The sequence below is a fragment of the Protopterus annectens genome, chromosome 2.part1 (assembly GCF_019279795.1).
Source record: "Protopterus annectens isolate FY-2018-M chromosome 2.part1, PAN1.0, whole genome shotgun sequence".
Classification (NCBI taxonomy): domain Eukaryota; kingdom Metazoa; phylum Chordata; order Ceratodontiformes; family Protopteridae; genus Protopterus; species Protopterus annectens.
In genome coordinates this window covers 939,324,657-939,343,138 of record NC_056729.1, presented here as the reverse complement: position 1 = coordinate 939,343,138, position 18,482 = coordinate 939,324,657, and the positions used below count along the sequence as shown (strand labels likewise).

At 38.0% G+C, this 18,482-nt stretch overlaps 1 protein-coding gene across 4 annotated transcripts in view; it reads left to right on the top strand.

Annotated features, from left to right (window-relative positions):
* Positions 1-18,482, top strand: part of PALLD (palladin, cytoskeletal associated protein) — a 2,901,248-nt gene that overhangs the window by 1,616,305 nt on the left and 1,266,461 nt on the right. The gene's annotated exons all lie outside the window — the stretch shown is intronic.

The following is an 18,482-nucleotide window of genomic DNA, read 5'->3' as shown; positions in this document are numbered from 1 at the left end:
AACACAAAACACATATGGGTGATATAAACACATAAGGTGAGGAAAACTAAACAAAATAAAATGGAAAATATTACATCCGATACCCTGAAGTAGGAAAACAAAGCACATTTATTAGTACATTTAGAGCTTTCATCTCAAATGAGAGCCTTCATCAGAATACAAACATACCAATTAACCACCTTTAAATATAAATTAAAACCAGTGACATCACAAACCCTGTAATCATGTTAAAGAAACACAATCCTACTAAACTTAAAATACAATAATAAACATAAAATAAATCCATCATACATTTAAATATTTAAACATTTAAATATCACAAAACCATAAGATGAAATCTTTTTACATATATTCATAATATTGTATACTTGTAAAAATACATACATATATATATATATATATATATATATATATATATATATATATATATTAGAAATTCACTCAAAACTGTTTGCTATTTATACTAGTATATATAAATGCTTCAAAATTGCATTTACAAAATTATATATATAAAATTTTTATTTTTATTTGTATTTGGTTATTCCATTTTATAACATTTTATAACCTACTGGCTCTTTCCAATAACATAGGGGCTATTGACACACTGTCATTTAAACCTGGTGGTAACATAGCAGCCAACCTTAGCTGCCACTCACTCTCCTTCTTTTTTAGTACATTTTTCCAGTCGCCCCCTCTTGGATTAATCTTTACAATATCCAAAATCCCAAACATAAACTTGTCAAAATTTGCACAAGTAGCTGCATGCTTATACAGTGCATTTGTTGATTTTTTTATTTTTCATGTCATTTAAATGTTCATATATCCTATTTTTCAACATGTGTTCGTTTTTTCCTGCATAAAAATGTCCACTTGATTTGCACAATGCCAAATACACCACTCCCATGGTGTTACAATTTCCTTTCTTAAAAAATATTTTACTCTTAATATTATTATCCAAAACCAAACTATTTTGTTTATTGATATATGAACAATAAGCACACATGCCGCATGCCTGCATACCCTGTTTGACCACCATTGTATTTTCTGTCCTTTTTTCCAACAATTGCTTCATGTTAAACCCGACCTTGTTTACAAACCTAGGTCTTTCCCCTATTATATTAGAAAATCTCCTGAATAGTCCTAAATATATTCCAATTTCTTTCCAGTGCTTTTCTAACCCTGTATGTATTAACATTATACTGTAAAATACAAGCCTTACTAAAATTATTCTGTGCATAATTAATATGTATGCTACTATTCTCTGGTACCAAATTTAAACTGGCCACCAGAAGTGGTTTATATTTGCTCCCCCAATTGTCATAGACCTCTTGGAGAATCTGACTCAACAAGTCCAGTGGATATCCCCACTCCTGAACCATATTGGAAATGGTGGTAAACTCCTTAGCCAAATCTTCTTTACAGGAAGTCATACATGCCACTCTTATGGCCTGTCCTTTTACGATACTCTTTTTCTGCCCCAAAGGGTGATTGCTTTTGAAATGCAAATAAGCATTACAAAAAGTTTTCTTTCTATATATTTGTGACTTAAAATTTTCCCCTTCCTTAGATATAAATGTGTCCAAATAGTTGATTCCTTTCCTATCATACTGATATGTGAACTCAAGAAATTCAGTACTGGAATTGAGATACTGTATGAATTGTGGAATTTCTTCTTCCAAGCCAGACCAAAGAATAAAAATATCGTCCAAATATCGGAGATGTAATTTAATATGTCCCCAGAAAGGGCTCCCAATAACATGTGTATTCTCCCAACCCAACAGTACTAAATTAGCATATACAGGTGAGCATACTGCTCCCATAGGGACACCTCTTATTTGTTGATAATATTCACCCTCAAACCAAAGGAAGTTATTATCCAACACAATACCCATTAATTCACAAATAAGGTTGACCATGTCACTTTCCAACCCCGATGCTTGAAAAGGAGAATATGAACTTTTAAAGGATTACAGCCAAGAATCCTACCCCTTCTGCTAGAGATTACTGGGTGCTGGATAGATGGGGTAAGAAGGTTTAAACGTCTGCAACCTTGGCAATCAGGGCTTTAAATTGCCAATTTCATATGCTTAAATATCAACTGCATGTTATGGGCTTACTGAAACAGAAAATTATGTTGATTTCTGATTGTGTGAAAAATAAAGAGTTACATGAATTATTGTATTCAGCAGAACAAGTTGGAAAGCATACTTTGCAATGTGGTTTTGATTCCTTGGAGGCCTCTTGCAGGGCCGCCGTTACAGGATCTGTGATTAGAAGGCATGCCTCGCTCAAGGAGCAAAATCTGCCTGATCATGTTAAAGCTAAATTGTTGGATGCCCCTTTGCAGCATGATACTCTGTTTGGTAATAAGGCAGAAGAGGTTTTAAAGAAAGTGGAAGACAAAACTAAATCTATGCAAACTGTAAAAGATTTCTTACAAGTGCAGCCACCTAGGTTCAGTAGGCACTGGCCTGCTAAAAATTGGTCCTTTCCTGTGTCCAACAGAGCCACTCAGGGCAAATCCAGGCACTCAAAAGGCTCCAGATACCAATCACAGGGTTCTTACAGGTCAAAGCAATGAGGTGCCTCCACCTCCAAATCTGGAGGAAACAAAGCACAATCCTACAGTAAGCAGTCTCAATGACTTTCCTCTACCATCACCAAGCACTTATCTTTTGGCAGCCCGCTTGAGGGGAAAACTAGCACTTCATGCTCAAAATTGGCAGTTAATTACCCAGGACAAGTGGATATTAAACATAGTATCCCAGGGTACAGATTTAATTTCCATACTTTGCCAGTTCCAAACAGATGGCCATATCTGCCACAAAACCAGTAGGCAGAGGCCCAGAAACAAGTCATGTCCCTCATGGATATGCGGGCTACAACCGGTACCAGAAAAGGAAAAAGGACAAGGTTTTTATTCAAGACTTTTCCTGGTACCCAGAAAAGACAATTCATGGCGTCCAATACTGAACTTATTGATTTTGAACACATTCCTGGATATTCCAAAATTCAAAATGCTGACTTTACAACAGCTACTGCCTATGCTAGGCAGGAATGCTTGGTTCGTAACTCTAGACTTAAAAGAGGCATACCTGCATGTCCCAATAAGGGAATCATGCAGAAGATACCTCCGCTTCAAAGCAGGTTTTTTGCATTACCAATTCTCTGCACTGCCCTTTGGCTTATCTACTGCTCCCAGGGTCTTTACAGAGTGCCTGGCACCAGTAATTGCATTCTGCAGACAAAGAAGCATTCAAATTTATCCTTATCTGGACGATTGTCTCATTCAAGCAGAGGACAAAGACACACTTCAACATCTGGTGTTTGTAAAAAGGCTTCTAGCATGACTAGGGTACACCATAAATGAAACGAAATCACAACTGGTACCCTCACAAATAATTACATTCCTGGGTGCAAGCTTGAATACAACTGTCCAGATGGCTTATCTCACGCCAAACAGACAAAGGCAACTGACAACATACTTAAAACAAATGGCAACAAAAACCCAGTTATCTGCAAGACAAATTCTGCAGGCTTTGGGATTCATGGCATCCTGCATCCTACTAGTTCCATATGTGAGACTGCATATGAGGAAACTTCAATGGTACCTAAAAAGTTAATGGAGGGAGTCAACATTGTCACAACCTGGAAACAATGATTCCTCTCATTCCCTGCCTACAACAGGAGTTTCTTTGGTGGGCAGTGACATGTCACCAAAACAAAGGGCTGTCATTCATTTTACCCCCTGCCACCCAAACCCTAACTACAGATGCATCAGACTATGCTTGGGGGGCCCACCTGGCAAGGAGATGCATTCAGGGCAAATGGAGCCCAAACCAAATGCATCTGCATATCAACCAGAAAGAGATGCTAGCTGTTCAGAATGCTCTGACAGCCTTCAAGGACATACTTCATCCAGGACAACTACTGATAAAGATGGACAACACCACAGTTATGTGGTACATAAACAAGCAGGGGGGTACGCATTCCTACCCCCTTTGCAGACTAGCCATGGCTTTGTGGAACACAGCTTTGACTTACCAAATACATCTTCAATCTCAGTTCCTGCCAGGAAAGCAAAATACTCTGGCAGACGTCCTAAGCAGAAATCTTATGGATCCGCACGAATGGAAACTGGATCCACAAATCTTCAGCATGTTAACACAGAAATGGGGGAGCCCAGACATAGATCTATTTGCCTCTCCCCAAAATTATCAGTTGGACAAATTCTACACAAGATTCACCAAAAAGCCAAATAAACAAATGAATCAGAAGAAACCACAACAGATGCAGCAATAAGAGGCAAATGTAGAATTAGCGTAATAAAATTTAATTCACCGCTTTCGTCCAAGGACTTCATCAGAATAAATAAAAAACGTCGCAAAACAGATTTAAATACAATCAAAATTAAACAATTAATTAACAAATCAAATAACCAATTATAAAATACAATTGTTAATTTTTCAATTAAAAAAGGAGGAAACTATTCCTTCCCTTTTATAGACTTGTAACTTCCTGTGTTTCAAAAAACATTTAATATTAATAGCATCATTAATGCCTGGGAAACAGTCAGCTTTTAACTTTATCTGCCATAAAGTTTCCCTCTGCTGTATATAGTTTTTAAAATCACCTCCCCTCAAATCAGTTTGACAAACTTCTAATATAGAAAATAGGAATTTTTTAAAACCACTACAAACAAGTGAATGTTTGTATAAAGCGTTGGTGACATCTTTCTTTTTGATACCATAATTATGCTCTCTGATGCGAGTCCTCAGACATCTACTAGTCATCCCAACATAAAATGCTGGACAAGTGCTGCATAAACTGATATAAACAACACCTTTGGTGTCGCAACTTACACCATTAGGGACTGTTAAAATCCTGTGATGGGATTCTATGTTAACATAAGGTCCTATAGAAATAAACCTACACATGTTGCAGTGATGACAACACTGCATTCCTTTCTTGTTGGTGGTAAGATTACTACTGTCAACAGAACTAAATTCTAAAATTCTTTTCAAACTAGAATTATTTCTGCAAACAAAAAAAGGTTGTTTGCCTATGACTTTAGATAAGTCTAGATTACCCATAATGACCGTCCAATTCTTCCTAACCAAATTTTGAATTTGTTGACAATCGGCACTCATGTCCAGAGAACAAACCAAATTTGTATTCAAATTCCCTTCATTGGCAACCTGGATACTATCAGTGTTACCATGATGTTCCAAACTATAAGGATGGTCAAGCAAAGCTAAATATAGCTTGTTCCGATGGTTCAAAACATTAACACTAGTCTCCACCAATAAAGTATGGTCATAACCCCGTTCCAAAAATAAAGAGATAATAAAATTAAACTCCCTTAACAAGACTGATTCTTTTGAGGTCATTCGACACGCCCTAATGAATTGACCTTTGGGAATGTTTTTTATAACATGTCTAGGATGGTTACTGGAGGAATGTAGGTAACTGTTGGTAAAGGTCTCCTTTCGAAAGATACTACTGTGGAATCTGTTGTCAATGTGGTCCCATTCCAAACAGATATCCAGAAAACAAACCCTTAAACCTACGGTCCCCTTGACAAACTTTAAGTAACTAGAGAAGGAATTGACTTCAGACATAAAAGCATTTACTGTATCAGAATTACCTTCTATAACAAAAAATAAATCGTCTATAAACCTACAATAAAAACTAATCCCAAATTTCTGGGTAAGCAACGGAAGGAGTTCAAGCTCCCACCAAGCCATGACAATGTTGGCATAAGCCGGGGCAGCTGGTGAACCCATAGCTACACCCCGCTTCTGTCTATAATAGGTTTTCCCAAATAAAAAGAAGTTATTGTGTAAAATAAATTCCAAAAAGTTGCAAATGGTAGCGATGGCACTATTGGTAAAACCACAATTACTATTACTTAAGAAACTTCTAACCGCTTCTACTCCTTCTTGGTGGGGAATACAGGTATAAAGTGATACAACATCCATTGTGAAAACTATATGCCTTTCAGGGTCAAAAAGACCTTTCTTGATGTAATTACTAAATTTTACTAAAAAATCCCAGGAATCTTTTATATAGGATTCATTATGATGTAAAATTGGTCCAAGAACAGCATCTATAATTAAAGAAATCCCTTCTGTGATGGAATGAGGTGATGACACTATTGGCCTAAGAGGGGGATTGTCCAAACATTTATGGGTCTTGGGTATGCCAAAAATGAAACCTATTCTAGGATTTTCAACCACACAAAAGTCATAAACTTCTAAGGTGATGTCACCTGTCATCAGGGCATCATAAAGAAGTGAATGAATTAAATGCTGTTTTCGTTGAATGTCAAAAAAAGAAATAACTTCATACTCATCACAATTGTTTAAAATTTCTAACATTTTGGTGGTATAAGTATGTTGTTTCATTATCACAATGTTGCCACCTTTATCACTTTTCATATACCTGAATTCACTATTTAATGCTTTTAAATTGTTTAGTGCCCTCTTCTCTTCACTTCTTAAATTGTTAATAATTTTCCGCTTATGTTCTAACAAGTCAGTGACATCTCGAATGCATAACTCCTCGAACACCTTAATGGTAACTGAGGAGTGTAGTGAGAAGGTTTTATTAAAGCTTTATTAGCTACAGAGACATCATGCATCAAATATCCCAGATTCAACTTTCGGGTATACTTCTTAATGTCAACTATTGTTTTACTATAGTTAGCTCTACTAGTGGGAACAAAATTTAACCCAAAGCGCAATACCCTCAGTTCACAGTCAGAAAAAACATGTCCACTTAAATTAATGATACTAAAATGTCCAACATCATTATTTAAGTCTCTTCTCCCGATGAGTTGGACCCCAGGAAGGTGCGACTCCTTGTCAGAATGTTTGTTTTTGAAGAGTAATTCCTCTTTGGAAAAAAAGAAGAATTTACGTTAGAACCAGCACTGGTTTTGGTTCTAACTGAATTATCACTGTCACACCTAACAGAACTTTAAATTTTCTTGTCGCTGATACCTGTGTCAACAGATTCACCGTCAATAACAACGGTCTCAACAGTTGTTGTATGATTGGTGTTAATAGGTGGCGTCACGTTTGAGGTAATCTCATCAAAATGAGAGTACAAATCTTTGTCAGTAGTGCCAGCAGAAATACCAGTATCATAAACATGCTTGCCTGAACTTTTGTATGGCGGCGCCTGGTTGTAATTCCTCCTATTAAACCCAACAAAATCATTAAAAGCTGTTTTACTTTCATAGGATGAAATGTCCCTCATTAATTTCGATTGTTTCCTATTGATAATATCTGTCGAGTACTGCTCAACCTCATTGACCAATTGTTGAAAAAAATGGTCAAAAGAATTGTCAGACATTTTCCGTTTAAAAAAGGATTCATGCACACTGATATCGTTCTTTAAAAGACCCATTTTAGCTACATTGTTGTCTATTAGTAGCTTCAGAAACCTTAGTCCAGCATCATTAAAAAAACAAACTAGGTTATCAAATATAGGCTGCCCAACGGAAACACCGTTGGGGCACTTGAAAAACCTAAGTCCCTTAGGCACAATTTTTAGGTCAATGCATTTTAAAAAATAACAATTCTTGAGTTCTAAAGACCTGTACCTTTTCAGTAATTTCAACAGACTGTCGCGTTTGCGGTTAAATTCCTCACTGCCAAAACCTTGACATGGCTTATCGAAATTGCAGAATGGATTGTCAACAGGCTTAAGAAAGTGCTCAGCGTTTTTGTAATTTGGTAAATCACGTCGGCAAGGAAAGACGGGTTTGTTGGTATTTACGTCTTTGCCGTGAACGGGAACATTATTCAGTTCAATGACAGTCTCCATTTCTTGAAAATGTTCAACCGGACTAGAGACGTTAACCAAACGTTCCTTTTCAGTTGCTTTTGCTATTAAAAACTTTAAAGAATTTTGGATATCAACAAGAGTTGTTACCAGCAAGCTGTTAATACTGCATCCATTGGAACTTGGTGTAGGATGCAAGGTCATGTTCAGTAAAGAGTCCTCCTCTGCCTCGGCCATGGATCAGGCACAGGAACACCAATAATCCACCAAAAAGCCAAATAAACAAATGAATCAGAAGAAACCACAACAGATGCAGCAATAAGAGGCAAATGTAGAATTAGCGTAATAAAATTTAATTCACCGCTTTCGTCCAAGGACTTCATCAGAATAAATAAAAAACGTCGCAAAACAGATTTAAATACAATCAAAATTAAACAATTAATTAACAAATCAAATAACCAATTATAAAATACAATTGTTAATTTTTCAATTAAAAAAGGAGGAAACTATTCCTTCCCTTTTATAGACTTGTAACTTCCTGTGTTTCAAAAAACATTTAATATTAATAGTGGATGCTGTATCCTTCAGCTGGAAAAACCTATCAGTCTATGCCTTTCCCCCTCTGCCTCTACTCTCCAAGGTCTTACTAAAAGTCAGACAGGAAAAAACAAAAATGATCCTAATTGCTCCGGACTGGCCTTGCCAGCACTGGTACCCGCTTCTAAGGAATATGTCTCACCTTCCTCCATGGTACTTGCCTCAACTGCCTCATTTACTGTCTCAGCAGAACTGTCAAATTCTGCACACTCAGCTCCAAACTCTGAATCTTGCAGCATGGCTAATCAACTAATTATTCAAACAACACCTCTCAGTAAATCTGTGATGGATGTCATTTTGGAAGCCAGAAGGCCTAGTACTAGAAAATTTTATGCTGATAAATGGAAGAGATTCTGTGCTTGGAACCAAGCACAAGGAATAGACACAGCAAAGCCCAATATTCCTCAGATTTTACAATATTTGACTGAGATGCTTGACAAGGGCCTATCTTTTTCTTCAGTAAAAATCCATGCCTCTGCCATCTCGGCTCATTACAACACAGAGCCTTCCCTATTTTTGTCATCCACTGATTAAACAGTATCTTAGAGGGGCCAAAAATTTAAGGCCACCCAAAAGAGCACCAACTCCTGCATGAGACCTCAATTTTGTGTTGGAAAAACTCACCCTGCCTCCTTTTGAACCAGCAGCTACTGCGGATATAAAAGTTCTATCTTGGAAAACAACTTTTCTTTCGGCAGTCACTTCAGCAAGAAGGGTTTCAGAACTACAGGCTCTCATGACATTGGAGCCTTTTATTATATTTTACCTGGACAGGGTGTCCCTCAGGACCAATCCTTCTTTTATGCCTAAGGTGGTATCCAGTGTGGCTCTTAACCAGACCATTCACCTGCCAACATTTTACCCAAATCCTCAGAACAAGTGGGAGTCTGCATTCATTGGATGTACACAGACAACTAAGATTCTACTTAAATAGGACCAAATCTCTAAGAAAGTCTGAGCAACTACTGGTAGCATTTGCTGCAGGGTCAGACGGGAAGGCTATATCAAAGCAGACTATTTCTAAATGGATAAGCCACTGCATTTGTTTCTGCTATTTGCACCATGGTAAACCGGTGCCCAAGGGGATCAGATCACATTCCACCAGGGCTGCCTCTACTTCAGCAGCTTTTCTCAGAGGGGTTCCAACCAAAGACATTCTAGAAGCTGCTACTTGGAGCTCTGTTCATACCTTCACAAAGCATTATCATTTGCCTCTCTTCTCCAAATCCAGGGCAGGTTTTGCCACTGCAGTCCTGCAGGGCCTTATAGCCGCTCCTAATGCTGTTTAGCTCCATCCTCTCAACCATAGCTTTGGGATTCTACCCAAATGTAATGACTGCAACAGTGAAACATGAAGAACATACACTTACCATAAATGTGTACACTTACCATAAATGTAGATGTTCGAGTGTATTCACTGTTGCAGTCCGGGTTGCCCACCCACCATCTCCCATTCTATACCTTTTCTTTCCTTCACTATACTCAAAATCCTTTGTGGTGTATTTGCTTTTAGTTGAAGGTAAAGTTTATGTTTCTAAAAGTGCAATTATATATTTACTGTTTATATATATATATATATATATATATATATATATATATATATATATTTTTTTTTTTTTTTTTGCTCCCCATTTGGGGGGCACCTGACATCTGGGTCAAGAAAAACTAAATAAAATGGCATCGGCTGCATGTTTTATACCCCTGACGACCTGACGTCATGGAAGAGGAGACAGCAACCGACGCAGGACCCAAGACTTTGTTATTCAGGCTGACTGAGGGCAACCTGCCAGCAGATTACCCAAATGTAATGACTGCAACAGTGAATACACTCGAACACCTACATTTATAGTAAGTGTACTAAACTGTACTTTCTTCGCCTTCCCTGCCATTGACCAAATCAAGCCCCAACGCCACAATCCAATACTATGGACACCTCCAATGATCATATTTTGACAGTTCAGTCCCACCACTGTAGGATGCTATTTGTTATTCTTACAACCTTCCAGAGTATGTTGTAACCATGTTCAACACATATGACCCTACTCCATATATTAGTGTTGCAGTCACCTATCACTGTGACTCCACCCCCACTTCTACAAATGGTGATGAATGTTAGCTATCCACCTCCTAAGTTAACCTGAGTGGGTATGGTGATTTGACGTACAGCATGGGCAGTCTATGCACTTCCCTGCCACATTCATCATTTTATTTTGCATTGTCTATCTCATAGGCAATAGATGTGGACCAGACACTGCCTCCTTGCCAGTGCTCTAAAGTATTATGCCTGCCTCTAACTTGGCTGTGGGAGGTTACTCCACTCTCTCTCTTTCTCTCAGCCCCGCCCTTCTGCTGATGCTTTACTGAAGGCTCTGTCATGATGCTGTCCTGCTGCTTCAGTTGTTTGCACAATGCCATGTTGCATAGCAAAGCACACACTACAAATATCTTGCTGCAAATAACTGTATTGCATTGCAGTGCCCCATTGAAAGAGTCATGGCATCAGAAGCATCCCTTCAGTAGTCTAAATGCATGTTTCTACATGGGTTGTGTTATAGACTGTTTCTTCATGGTCTTTGCGTTATGCATGAGGGTCATCAACTAGAACTCTAGAGCATATCTGGCATTTCATGCAAGGTACAGCAAATAGCATATTATATGTGATCTCCTTTTATGGTGGATGTATGTATAGACCTGTATATGTAGCATGTGTGTAAATGTACTAACCAGATGATCCTGTGAAAGTCCCCTTGCAATAATTTGCATAGGTTAGTCATGTGCCAAGTGTGTGAATCAAGTGAGTCTGTGTCTAGGAAGCACACAGATACATTATGAATATTGCCGTGGGAATGAGATTCCTACTCTGAAAAGGGGTGTGTTAAAAAGTGTAAATAACATGTATCTGCCACAGCTCCCAAAACTATGATTTTCCTTTCTCTGGTCATGTAGTTATTGTACGTAAATCATGTAGCATTCCAAACAGTCCTAAGTAGCATCCTGTCCAACTTGCACTTGCAGTTGCTGTATGTATGTACATTTTGTTCTCCCATCCATTCATACCTTTCAACTGTCCAGATTTTGCCAGACTGTCCAGATTTTTGCCTCATATTTTTGGCCTATTCTTCATAACATTTAAGGTTTTCCTGGCATATCACTGAGATTTGAAGTCACACTAAATAATGACATACATTTGAGTTTCAGTCATCATATATATATATATATATATATATATATATATATATATATATATGTATAGGTTCATATCCTTCAGAAAATGCATGTTATCACAAATCCTGTTACTCTAGCAATTTTCTAGTTTTATGAGAGTAATATTTTAAATCAGTCCCTACCTATTTGGGGGCATTTGTCCCACCCTCCCCCCATTATTATTGTCTTTTTCCAGATTTCTTGCCCTAAGAAGTTGAGAGGTATGCATCCATTGCATGCATTTCCTGCAGAATTTATTGGCTTTTACTTGCTGCATAGCGAGCAGTAGCTCACACTTACACCAGCAGTGGTATAGATCTTCCATCTTACTTGAAGAAACAACTGCTTGTTAAGCCATTATTCATTCAGGGCTACTCCGTATACTGAAGATCCTCACAGTTAATCATCCTTGCAGCTCTCCATCCTGCCTGAGGAGGCAGTAGTGCTCACGTGTAATGATGTGTCATGTTTCTGTCTCCATATCCACAAACTTAAATAGATGAGAACATATCAAAACATATGCAGTCTAGATCTCACATTGTGAATGGAGTTTAATATTGTGTAATAATGTTAGGGAGTAGGCTTATAGTCTTTCCTGCTTTAACTATGTGATAATTTTGCTAATATGTCATAAACCCTTTCTTATGTTTGTTTGTGTCTTTCGGCTTTTCCCGGTTAGGGGTCGCCACAGCGGAACTCCGGTCCGCTAATGATTGGCAGTAGAGTTTTACATGCTGGCTTGCCGGGCCTAGCGCACAACCTTCAATGAAGGAACGCCGAAACCCTTCCTTATAATGTGTATAAATGAGAGTCCACTATGTCCTATTGTTTTACAGTAATTGAATAGAGTACACGTGGTGAGAATGATTGTTACCTCTTCTTTCACTTAGGGATGAACTTTGTTGAACTTCCTCTCCAGGCTCCAAGTAAGACTCCACATTGACCACTTCAGAGATGAGTCCTCAACCAGTTGTTCCAAGTCAAGTTCTCCACCAACCTCTGTGTGAAATTAGTGCTCTGTGTCCCTGTTCCAAGTAGCTGGCATACGCACACTCTTTGAGATTTGATTTTCACACACACACACACACACACACACACACATACACACACACACACACACACACACACACACACACACACACACACACACACACACACACACACACACACACACTCACACCTAGGAAAGGCTGCCACAGCTTACTCACTTTGCCACCTCCACTCAGACTATAAGGTAGGTTCACTGTCACTAGCCAGCTGCTTTAAATCTCTTACCAGAGTACCTAGTTACACTTATTAAAATTAATACTTTTACAAAAGATACTATTTGACCAAACAGCAAGGCTTTCAATAACATGAAGCCACAATGCCACTAAATAAATGCAATTACTCTCAAAGGTTAAAGACCAGCCACAATGAAAGGTATAGATATATTTAATAAAAAATAAATGAGAGTACTGAATATTTATTCACAATAAACCCCAAAGTTTTAATCACAGGAACTGTAAAAGACAACATAGATGGAAAGACTCGGACAGATACAGTAAAATAATATTTAGCTAGTCTCACTATATTTTCCTAACTGAAGAGCTACTGTTCCCTACTTACTTGCTAGAGCAATGCAATATGAAATGGATGAGTGTTGTTGTTGGCAGTTCCAATAACAGAGTGCTGAGTGCCTCTATCACATCTCTCACTGGTATCTAAATACAATTTCAGTGCTGGCTACAGAATGACATCACATCTAGTCACTGCCCTACTCTCTCTGGCACAGATGGCACTATCTCACATTACCACAAGCAGTACTGGTGAAAAAAACACCATAATGCAGGGACAAAACAGAAATTCTATACAGACGGTAAATGAGTAATCAATCAAGCTGGAGAGCCAGTCGTATTTTTATTTATTTGCTTATGTGCTTACTTCTTTATTTGTATTTGTAACTGGCATACAGCACTGATCCACATAGACCTGTTTTAGACTCAGCTCAAGAGTACTTTCTGAATAAGTGATTTGCTTAGAGTCATACAGCAGGTCAACTGAGATGGGGGATTCAAAACCTGGATGACAGAAAGCAGTTTAACAACTCACAGCCTTAATCCTCTGTGACACCTAATAGATTTTACCAGAGTGTCTTAAGTCTATAAGCACGGTAAAAGAAGTTGTAAAAAGGTTAATCAAATGACAGAATATGTGGAATTGAGTAAAATGTAGGCTGAAAGATTTACATTATGCTTTTACATCCCTAAAGGTTTCCATTCGGGAAGTGGGCTCAAAGGTTATATGTCACAGATTCACATAAAGCCTGGCTAACTCTCTCTAGAATGTGTAAAAATCTGTTAACCAGTTTACTGAGTAATTTAATTTAATCCTGACTTGTGCTCAGGATTAACTCTAACCTGTGGAACTTGGTTAACTTGCTTACTTATGTAATCACTGTAAATAGTCTGTTTGTAATATGTAATGCTGGTATTATGTAATGCTGTATCTGCTCACCTTTGGAGCTTTTCTCCCCGGGCCTCCGCTGAAAATGGACATGCATCCAGTCGGACTATCCCGGTCAACAAATGTAAAATAAAATAAAATAAAATAAAAATTCAGAGTTTGAATTTTTTGCCTCAGGGAAGATGACTCAATGACAGTAAAAGTGAAAAGCTATATGCTGTGTCATATCTATTCCACTCAGGCAACAGTAAGCTGTAACTGACGATTTTCTAAGGGATCATATTGTGTGATAGTATGAGATAACAGTTATTAGGTCTGCCTAGCAGGCCATAACTAACAGTTAAAGAATAACAGCAAAAAAAAGGAATAGTTGGTAGTGAAGGGTTGCCATTTTAAAATTAAGCTTAACTTGCTTTGCCAGTGGTAAGTTCTCCACTCATAGCCAACTGTAAGACTGGTAATGTGATGAGAGATGGCTTCAAGCTTCTACAAGTCAACCCTGAGCAGGACAATGGACACAGTACCTTTGTAGAATAGTTCTGGGAGAAAGATGACATTGGTTACTGATAACATACTGTGAAGCCTTAACTGTTTGGGCAGGCAGTCTAATCATCCTAGCACATCACAGATTTTTTATGAGACGTTCCTTAATATGAAATAGAAACTGAGAATATATCCTACACAGAGCTAAAAAGTGAAGCAGCATTTCATATCAGTAGTTTCTCAACCATCTAGGACAGTCTTAAACAGAGATAGAGAGATTTCTTCATTGCTGAGTTTATTCCCTCTAAAAGGATCTTGATTATTTTGGAAACATTAAGGACATGTTTGCTGATTTGGAGCCATTCCCAGAGGAGGTCCATTGTAAATGAATTTTTAGTAAATCAGCTGAAGGTAAGGAATTTAAGAGCTTGAGTCATCAGCATGTTAGGTATTAAAGTACTTGGTAGAACAATCTTGCAATATTTTTCTGCAGCTATAAGGGACCCAAACAGGGCTAAGCAGCTTCCAGTGGTGCACACAATACCTGGCAGTGAGCAAGTTGGAAAAGGCAGGTATGTCTCTGTCCTATGCTGCTTAAATAGTTGCTGACCATTTGGTGGCATTGTTGTCCATGTCCAGTCTTCTAAGGGTTCTTTTTCAGCAAACCTTGCTGCTAAACATTGTCACTTTGCTCCAAGCGCCTGGCTTATGGTCAGATTTACCTGTAACTAGATGGAGCTTTCAGCCATGGTATGATATGCCCTGCATCCAGACCCTTCTGTTTGTGTGCCTTTTCTCCTGATGTAGACTGTGGTGTCAGGTTATCCATTTCTGGTGCAAGTATACATCAGTATAGTGGAACACTAATATCAGGACTAGTTTCCAATATCTGAGCTTCAGGATTCATCCTTCCAGCAATAAATGTTACACTTGCCAACTGTTCATCATAAAAAAATGTCACTTAAAAGTCTACTAGCACCCCACTTTTCATCTCCATTTCTGTACATTTTCATAGCATTGTTCATGTGCCACACTGAAGTCCTATTTTATACAAAGTTGAGACTTTGTATTAGAAGCAGACATTACCGAAGACCAGTGTCATTCATTCTTTAAATATGGTGTTCAGGTTTGATGACTTTATTAGTGTTTATTTTAACTTTTATTACACCAGGACCCATTTGTGCCATAATCGTGACCGACAGTAGTGAAGTTTTACAAATACAATTCAAAAATACTTTTCATAGTCTTGCAGCCATTTTAAAACAGGTTTTGAATGGGTTAAACCATTGTTGCTTCTATCATAATTTAGAAGAGGTGTTTGTTGAAGACATGATGTCAGTGTATTCCTGTATACAAAAGTCACAAATGAGAATGGAATAGAACTGAATGTGTATGGGACAAAACTGAGTACAAACAAGACAACTGTCATGGCAGTAAATGGGTGAATCAGAAGAAACTGAAAACTGAAGAAAAAAAAGTGGAACAGGTTAACAGCATCAAGTATCTGGGAGAGCTGGTTGAGGAGAATGGAAGTCTGAATGAAGAAGTCAGTTAGAATCAGAGAAGCTGCAGCCAGCTGGCACAGAGTGTCAGAGGTAGTGTATAACAGAAGAATGCCAAAAAGTGGGAAGAAAGATGTACAAAATAGTGGTATGACCACTACTACTGTGTGGTACAGAAATCTGGGCAGTGAAGGCAGAGCAATTGAGGAAGCTGGCGGTGATGGGGAAGAATTGTCTGAGATGGGTAGGTTGGATTCACACTGTGGAACAAATGAAGAAATTAGGACATCAGAGCAGAAGCACAATTAGCCCCAGTTGTAGAGGAGGTCAAATGAAACGGATTACAGTGGTTTGGGCACATGTGCAGGAAAGAAGATTCGCAAGAAGAAGGAAGAAGGCAAGAAGAAACAAGAATGTCCAGAAAAGAGTTAGATAAATTGCATGAGAGAAGGCATTAGGTTGTCAGGCATTGCCATCAAAGAAGGCAGGAGAGTGACACTGAATAGAGAAAGGTGGTGACAGTTAACACAACACCCCAACCCCATGTAGAAAGTGGGAAAAAGAGGTTGTTGATGATGATGATGACGACAAGCACAATCCCTGCTTTTCTGTACTCTCATTATTAATAACTGTCATATTTCAACACACTTTTTATCATAACTGCTTTCTTCATTTCATATAACTAGGTATAGAGGCCTTCATTTTAAGTTCAGTACTGGGTTTTATATTCTGCAGTATGGCACAGAATGTTATTCTTTATGGTAAAATTTGAAAGGAATGTGAATGGCTTCATTACTTGCATTAATGGGATAAAATAATAACAAGGCTGTACTAAATATGTACCTTTGAACCATGGCAAAATTACCAGGTAATGTCATGCAGAACATCATCAAATGACTATGCTTTTATCAAAGAGTAAGAAGAGATATATGTGATCAAAACTGAGGTGATCACACATGCCAGCTTTCAAACTGTGTGTGAGATCATGGTACAGCGAGGATAGTGACATTTTTCCTTTCCCCACAGTAGTACATTCTCTGAATTGGTACATATAATTAGTAGGTGGTATGGGGAAAGCAGCCAACCACAAATGTTTGCCTTTGTTTTATTTATTTATTTGTGTATTTTCATGTGGCTAGTGATCCATCTGTTGTGTTTGATTTTGATCACTTTCCGATCAATGTTTTGTGTTTAAATACATCATCATCATACATTCATATATAGGTATGGATCTACTATGAATGACCAAATGCTCACATAAATAAAACTCACATCACTGAGACCAGACAGCCGAAATGCCATAACAGAGTAAACTGAAAAGAACGAATCCTGGATACACCAAACAACACTTATTAACATATTGTCAGTTGTAACACTAGTAAAATGCATGTTAAAATGCCCTTTTCCCCAAGGTAGTGCAATTTCAGAGTTGGTATATTTAAGTTGTGGGGGTGTGGGGAGTGCGGGGGGGGGGCTTGGTCCCATGCATAAATGATTTTAAAAAGCAATTGTACTAACAGAAATAGTGTGCTATAACTTTAAATTGTACTACTCCCTATCACAGTCAGTATGGTGCAGTAATTACAGGAAGCTCTTGGGACAATCGCAAACGTGCACTCCACTGTGTTATCTCACAAAAGGTAAGGAAATCCTTGTTTTACATTTTTACATTTTACCAACTGCAAGATAACTTTGCAGTGCGGCACTGAGTGAACTTCCTGCTCCTTTCAGTTTGCAGTCGGTATTTCACATGTTCACTCATCTCAGCTCAGCATAGTGAAGTTTCAGTTATTTGAAACTTTTCTCATTTTGTCTTGATCATATGAAAGTCAGTCTACTAACATTTTGGTAATGTCAAGTAGACCTATATATATATATATATATATATATATATATATATATATATATATATATATATATATATATATATAAACAAAAGACAAGGCTTATAGTGCATGCATATCTGAACTATTTCTTACTGAAGTTGGTGCGCCTTGTTTGCTGTGGCATAGACTGGATTCGGGCCTGCTGGATCTAGCTTTGTTTGTGTAACTTGAGCACTAATCCAGACATTCTCTAAAGTATTCAATGGTATTTATTACTGCTTGGTTGTAACTTAATTAAAGTGTAGCTATCATTCAAGTCTTTTGGATTAAGCACTTGGGCTTCAGACCAGTTGTTTTACATTAGGAAGGTTTGTGGCAAGCACTGTGGTGGCAGGACAGGTAGCTTTCATCCTTCTAAGTTGGGAACTGCTGATTGAGAGCCCAGTGTCCAAGTGTATTAGTTCTGGTTTAGGCACTTGGGCTTCAGGCCAGTTATTTTACATTAAGAAGGTTCGTGGTCTGCACTCTTGTGGGAGAAGAGGCTGGACTCTGCCCTTCTGAGCTGGGAATTTCTGGTTAAAGGTTTATAGTGCCTAAATATTTGAACTGTATCTTACTGAAATTGGTTCACCTT